Source organism: Salmo salar, chromosome ssa02, assembly GCF_905237065.1.
Source record: "Salmo salar chromosome ssa02, Ssal_v3.1, whole genome shotgun sequence".
NCBI classification, from domain to species: domain Eukaryota; kingdom Metazoa; phylum Chordata; class Actinopteri; order Salmoniformes; family Salmonidae; genus Salmo; species Salmo salar.
Window position 1 is genome coordinate 65,849,074 of NC_059443.1, and position 8,197 is coordinate 65,857,270.

Genomic DNA, 8,197 nt, shown 5'->3' on the forward strand with positions numbered 1-8,197 from the left:
TGAATGAGTAGGTGTGTCCAAACTTTTGACTGGTACTGTACTTAAGGTGTATTTGTTTAGGAACCAAATGTGGGGTATCATGCTATGCTACACTCATAGATAAAAAGTTGCTATCCAGAACCTAAAAGGGTTCTTAGGCTGTCCACACAGGAGAATGCTTGAATAACCCTTTTTGGTTCCAGGTAGAGCCCTTTCGACAGAGTTCTACATGGGTTCTTCTACCAGAAACCAAAATGGTTCTCCTATGGAGACAGCCAAATAACCCTTTAGGGACGCTTTTTTCTAAGAGTGTCATTTTTACAGTAAAATAATAAAAGGAAGGAATAACATGTTTTCATATTTTGTGCTGTATTCCAGAGGTATTCAACTCTTACCCTATGAGGTCCGGAGCCTGCTGGTTTTCTGTTCTACTTGATAATGAACTGCACCCACCTGGTGTCCCAGGTCTAAATCAGTCCCTGATCCGAGGGGAAGAATGGGGAAAAAAACTGTTGAACTGGCCTCCAGGTCCAGAGTGTAGTTTGAAGGCTGTATACTCTGGATTCTGATACGTTATTGTGAAGGGAAAGTGCACCACCTAAAGGTAGCTGCCTGTCTTCATTATGCTGTTTGATTCATTGTAAACACATTTACGAAGCATTTGTAACAGTGTAGTTTGGACCTCTTCTGTTTCAAATAGTGCTGTCTACTCCAATCTCCTCATCCATGATCCATCCACTGACAAATTCTGGAATGTTGACATATTAGCCTGTGTTGGATGCAGTGGAGGCTGGTGAGCGAGAAATATGGAGGGCATGCTCATTGTAATCCCTGGGATGGAATGACTGGAACAGTATGCAAACGCATGCAATTTAAAGTTAATAAATTATCATTAGCCTATTATATAATTATATTATGTATTGAACCTCTCCTCACCATTTCTCCACTACCAGCCTCAACTGAATGGATGTCTGTGAGTTTGTGAGTTTGAATGGTTGTTCCATTAACTTCATTGGCTTGTTATTTAATCATACTACCACCAGGGGATGCCCAAACATCAGGTATAGTGAAGAAGACAGAGTACAGACATTACACACATGGGGCAGTAGTATGCTTTAACTTCATCTACCAGTGTGACCACAACATAGACATTTAACATACATGTCCGTATATGGCATATATTTGGAAAGGAGGGGGGGGGGATGTGGAACCTACAGTAGACCATTTTAGAGTGGGAGAGACGGGAGAGATGGGGGTGGAGGAGAAGAAAGGGGGATATCTAGTCAGTTGTACAACTGAATACATTCAACTGAAAATGTGTCTCGCGTTTAACCCAACTCCTCTGAATCAGAGAGGTGCGGGGGCTGCCTTAATCCACGTCATCGGCACCTGGGGAGCAGTTGTTGTTGGGAGTTAGGGCAGAACGGCAGATTTATCCACCTTGCCTGCTCAGGGATTAGAAGTGTCCCAACCCTCCTAACCTCTAGGGTCCCTGCTGCATGAGGAGAGGCGCGTAGAGGAGAGAGACCGAGGGGTTGAGGTGTCGTACATAGTTACAGTTTACGATCACACACACACACACACACACACATTCTCAATCAACTTCAGATAAAGACTAAGCCAGACCAATAAGTGGTAAAGCCAACGGCTCTGCTCTGCTCTGCTCTCCTGTCAACATCTTCACACACTGATCTAAGGTCAGTTTGTAAGGTTTTCTGTCAATGGTAAGTTTGCAATTTGAGGGAGCAATCAGTTCCTAAGGGATCGTTCGAATAATACTCCAAAGGGATCCATCTCATTCCTTAATCCTATGTCTCTAAAGTCTGATCTAAAGTCAGTTTTGAGAAGTTGCCTGCTGATGGTTAGGATTTGAGGAAGCTGATCCTAGATCTGTGCATAATGGGGCCTTCTAGCAACAAGCGCCATGTCATTCTTCTCTCCCATTATCTATCACCTTGCTGCCATCTAGAGACTATGGCAGGGAATTGATCGAATTGAGCCTGTATACTGTAAAGCTATTGATCATGACAGACCATGGGACTATCTGAGCCTGTATACTGTAAAGCTATTGATCATGATAGACCATGGGACTATCTGAGCCTGTATACTGTAAAGCTATTGATCATGATAGACCATGGGACTATCTGAGCCTGTATACTGTAAAGCTATTGATCATGATACACCACAATACTATCTGAGCCTGTATACTGTAAAGCTATTGATCCCTGACCTGTTCACCGGACGTGCTACCTTGTCTACCGCACCTGATGTCTCGACCTCTGAATGACCCTGCTGGTCATCTGTGAATGTTTGAACATCTTGAAGAACAATCTGGCCTTAATGACCATGCACCATCTCCACATGGCACAGCCAGAAGAGGCCTGGCCACCCCTCAGAGCCTGGTTTCTTTCTAGGTTCCTGCCTTTCTAGGGAGTTTTTCCTAGCCACCGTGCTTCTACATCTGCTTTGCTTGCTGTTTGAGGTTTTAGGCTGGGTTTCTGTATAGCACTTTGTGACATCAGCTGATGTAAAAAGGGCTTTATATATACACATTTGATTGATTTGATCATGATAGACCATGGTACTATCTGAGCCTGTATACTGTAAAGATATTGATCATGTAGACCACGGTACTATCTGAGCCTGTATACTGTAAAGATATTGATCATGTAGACCACAGTACTATCTGAGCCTGTATACTGTAAAGATATTGATCATGTAGACCACAGTACTATCTGAGCCTGTATACTGTAAAGATATTGATCATGTAGACCACAGTACTATCTGAGCCTGTATACTGTAAAGATATTGATCATGTAGACCACAGTACTATCTGAGCCTGTATACTGTAAAGATATTGATCATGTAGACCACAGTACTATCTGAGCCTGTATACTGTAAAGATATTGATCATGTAGACCACAGTACTATCTGAGCCTGTATACTGTAAAGATATTGATCATGTAGACCACAGTACTATCTGAGCCTGTATACTGTAAAGATATTGTAGTTTCTGAGGGAGAGTTGACTGTATCAGTGGCCTGGTTTATATTCTGTCTCCTCTCTGTCTTTCTATCGGTCTGTATCCCCCTTTCTCTCTTTCTCTCTCTTTTTCCCCCATCTATTGTATCCCTCCCTGTGTATCTCTCCAACTCTCTTCTTCCCTCCCTCTTAAAAAGAAACTTGATCTCTGTTGTCTCTCCCTGCTGCTGTCGTCTCCTCCTCTACTCCCTCTCGGTGGTGTGTAGTTGGGACCTGCCTGCCTTTCTGTCTGTCTGCCAGCCTCTACTATTCCCACTTCTCCCCAGTGTGTCTATCTGCTAACCCTTAATCAGCCTGGACAGTATTCATGGTATGGGCTTGGTCGGTGTGTGTGTGTGTGTGTGTATGAGGGGTTGGGGGAGTTGTGTGTGTGTGTATTATTTTTTGATACACGCACAGAGCCCTATGGTTCTCCTATCTTCTGATCTGTCTCCCACCTTCCACCAGCTCATGTCAAACAGTCTCTCTTTCTCTCTCTCACTGCCTCCCTGTCTCTCTCTCTCTCTGTCTCTCTCTCGCTGCCTCCCTGTCTCTCTCTCTCTCTCTGTCTCTCTCTCGCTGCCTGCCTGTCTCTCTGTCGCTGTCTCTCTCTGGCTGCCTCCCTGTCTCTCTGTCTCTGTCTCTCTCTGGCTGCCTCCCTGTGTCTCTCTCTCTCTCTCTCTCTCTTGCTGCCTCCCTGTCTCTCTCTCTCTGCCTTTTACCACAATTTCTACTTTGTTGCTCTCCTACTGGAGGATGAGGGTAGCCTGTGGGTTTGGAGTGGCGGTAGGGGGTTTGGGTTTTGGGGTAGAGAGGTAAGGTAGTAAAGGGGTAGGTGGGAGCAGGACAGTCTCTGTCTCTGGCTAGGCCCAGGTTATGTTTATGACTCTGCTCTCAGGGTGACTGGGAGGACGTCTGGTCTGAAGGGGGAGGGAGAGCGGGGACTATGGGAATGGCGGGGGTAGAACCAGGAAGGAGGAGGACACACCTGGTTTGTATGGGTAGACGGGGGTTGGAAGGGTAGGAGGTGTGTGTGTGTGTGTGTGTGTGTGTGTTGTGTGAATGTGCATGTTCCATCAACACCCAACCCATGGCTGCCCTCACTAAAACATCTCCCTCAAAAAAGCACTTCATGAAATCTCATTGTGCTAGAACGTTTAGAATTTCCTTGTTTTTTTTAATGACATTTCTTTCATTGTCTGAAACCAGTTCTGCGCAGGAGACAGGAGAGCTGTACTCTCAAGGCAGCTGTGTGCGGAGCCAGCCGTCTGTCTCTGTTGATCTGGACATGAATGTACAGTCGTGGCCAAAACTTTTGAGAATGACACAAATATACATTTTCACAAAGTCCGCTGCCTCAGTTTGTATGATGGCAATTTGCATATACTCCAGAATGTTATGAAGAGTGACCAGATGAATTGCAATTAATTGCAAAGTCCCTCTTTGCCATGCAAATGAACTGAATCCCCCAAAAAACATTTCCCCTTCATTTCAGCCCTGCCACAAAAGGACCAGCTGACATGTCAGTGATTCACAGGTGTGAGTGTTGACGAGGACAAGGCTGGAGATCACTCTGTCATGCTGACTGAGTTCGAATAACAGACTGGAAGTTTCAAAAGGAGGGTGGTGCTTGGAATCATTGTTCTTCCTCTGTCATCCATGGTCACCTACAAGGAAACACGAGCCGTCATTTTCTTTGCACAAAAGGGCTTCCCAGGCAAGGATATTGCTGCCAGTAAGATTGCACCTAAATCAACCACTTATCGGATCATCAATAACTTCAAGGAGAGCGGTTCAATTGTTGTGAAGAAGGCTTCAGGGCGCCCAAGAAAGTCCAGCAAGCGCCAGGACTGTCTCCTAAATTTGATTCAGCTGCGGGATCGGGGCACCACCAGTACAGAGCTTGCTCAGGAATGGCAGCAGGCAGGTGTGAGTGCATCTGCATGCACAGTGAGGCGAAGACCTTTGGAGGATGGCCTGGTGTCAAGAAGGGCTGCAAAGAAGGCACTTCTCTCCAGGAAAAACATCAGGGACAGACTGATATTCTGCAAAAGGTACAGGGATAGGACTGCTGAGAACTGGGGTAAAGTCATTTTCTCTGATGAATCCCCTTTCCGATTGTTTGGGGCATCCGGAAAAAAACTTGTCCGGAGAAGGCAAGGTGAGCGCTACCATCAGTCCTGTGTCATGCCAACAGTAAAGCATCCTGAGACCATTCATGTGTGGGGTTGCTTCTCAGCCAAGGGAGTGTGCTCACTCACAATTTTGCCTAAGAACACAGCCATGAATAAAGAATGGTACCAACACATCCTCCGAGAGCAACTTCTCCCAACCATCCAGGAACAGTTTGGTGACGAACAATGCCTTTTCCAGCATGATGGAGCACCTTGCCATAAGGCAAAAGTGATAACTAAGTGGCTTGGGGAACAAAACATCAATATTTTGGGTCCATGGCCAGGAAACTTCCCAGACCTTAATCCCATTGAGAACTTGGGGTCAATCCTCAAGAGGCGGGTGGACAAACAAAAACCCACAAATTCTGACAAACTCCAAGCATTGATTATGCAAGAATGGGCTGCCATCAGTCAGGATGTGGCCCAGAAGTTAATTGACAGCATGCCAGGGCGGAATGCAGAGGTCTTGAACAAGAAGGGTCAACACTGCAAATATTGACTCTTTGCATCAACTTCATGTAATTGTCAATAAAAGCCTTTGACACTTATGAAATGCTTGTGATTATACTTCAGTATTCCATAGTAACATCTGACAAAAATATCTAAAGACACTGAAGCAGCAGACTTTGTGGAAATTCATGTTTGTGTCATTCTCAAAACTTTTGTCCACGACTGTACCCTGTCACCATTCAGGAATAGATAACATCACAACAAGCCTGGGCCCACATCCCAAAACATACACAGACAGATAGCTAGCTATAATACACTCACATCAAATAAAGAACCATGTCCTCGTTTTGTAACATACTCATAAATAATCCCCTTCTTCTGGAAAACAACTAAGAGGATCAAAGGAAGAATGAGAGGAGGAGGAAAAAAGAGGAGCAATTTCCCCTGTCTGGGGTGGAGGGATAGGGAGGGGGAAAGAAATAATGAGAATGTATTGTCTGCTTGACATCTTTTCAGTTGGGCACAGTAGAGGCAGCTATAGACCAGCCAACCTACCAGTCAATACTCTGGGAACAGCTGGAGTTCATTACCAACAATGCCCTCCTTCAGCAGGACCCAAACTGACGGGCATCCCAGGTAATGCCTTTAAAATGAGCTGGCACTAAGAGCAGAATGAAGGACGGCCACACCTGGAATATGGTGTGTGTGTGCACATCTGGGTGTGTGCAGACAGAGTTAGGCCTAGATCCTATCCAGGTGTCCAATGAACATGTTTTTTCTGGATCGTTTCCGCCACTTTCCAGAACAAGGCCGCTGGCTGACTACAGACACAAACACACCAGGAAAAGAGAATGGAAAGCAGAAAAGGCTAAACTTTTCATTTTGGTAACTGCCCTCTACAGATTGTTTGTGACTGTTCAACTATCAACTATGAACAAACTATTGAACGAACTCTCCACTAGACCTCGCCCCAACACAAACTCTATCTTCATGTGAACCTTATTTGTGCCTTTCCTAGTTAACAAGTTGTAGTTGAGTTCCAGTAGTCTTGGATCTTTTTCCTCTTCTATGGTTTTGTCCAGTCTCTTTGGCCAGTCAGTATATCCAGTTGTGGTCAGTTCCCCTCCCACAGAATGGTCAGCATATTATACTGCCCTAAAAGGCAGTAACTGCCCATTTGGTCAAACATTTGTTAAAGTCGATTTTTGCAACATTAAATACATGCTTAATCATGTGGACAAGTATACTGCCTCTGTTGTATTGTGTTTTGGAGAAAATGGGGGTCATGTTAGCAGTAACTTCATAAAGTTACTGTGAAACCAAGGTAAATAAAAGCAATCTTTCTCAGTTCCACGTTATGAGCAGTTACTGCCTTTTTCTTGGTAGGGCAGTATAGTGGTTGTGTTCTGGACCCTCTACCAGAGTTAGTGTTTCTGTCCAGTGAACCACACTGTTGGATGGTTTGACCAGATGGGTTGCGTTCCAAATTGCACCCTGTTATTCCTTTATAGTGGACTTTCTTGTTGTTGTTTACCAGGGTCTGGTCAAGAGTTGTTCACTATATAGGGAATAGGGTGCCATTTGGGACGCAGAAGGCCCCGTTGTTCATGTTTCTGAACCGCTGTGCTTGGAAACACAAAATGGACCATTAAATGATGACAAATGACATTTTCACCAAAGCAACAAAAGTATGTTTTTGTTTTTCATAGAAAGGGAGAAATTAGACTGTTTTATTGTTTAAAGAAAAAAAGTACTTTGGATAAATATCCTATCCAGTTATATTTAATTGTTCATCATTTCCACGGCCGTCATGACTGCCAAAACGATTAAAAAAAACGATGCAATTGAATTATTGTTAGAACAACAGTATTGTCTCTGTGAAGATAACAGTTATAAATCAAATACTAAAGAACAAAACTGGACAGAAAACTCTGATGCTCTCTACAGTATAACAAACTACTACACTCTGATCACTGCAGGCGATCTACAATAATACTCATTTCGAAATTCTATGTGTTGAAATCCAAAAGCCTACCCAAACGGTGTTCCTCACCACAATGTGAAGGATGTCTTGTGAGTGGAAATGTGATGTGTAAATAGTATCTTCTAAAAAAACTGATATCACCACTGGCTTGTAAAGACTTGTGAAACAACTTATGTTCTTACTGTAACTACCTCGGTGGAGGTAAAGTAAGCAAATCATTTGTCTGGTTGCCAACATTGTTGAAGTGTCTGTACTAGTGTGTGTGTGTGTGTGTGTGTGTGTGTGTGTGTGTGTGTGTGTGTGTGTGTGTGTGTGTGTGTGTGTGTGTGTGTGTGTGTGTGTTAGTGGAGACCGCTGAGGGGAGGACGGCTCATAATAATGGCTGGAAAGGAGCGAATAGAATGGCATCAAATACATGGAAACCATGTCAGATGTATTTCAAATCAAATGTTATTGGTCACATACACTTGTTTAGCAGATGTTATTGGTCACATGCACGTGTTTAGCAGATGTTATTGGTCACATACACTTGTTTAGCAGATGTTATTGGTCACATACACTTGTTTAGCAGATGTTATTGGTCACATAC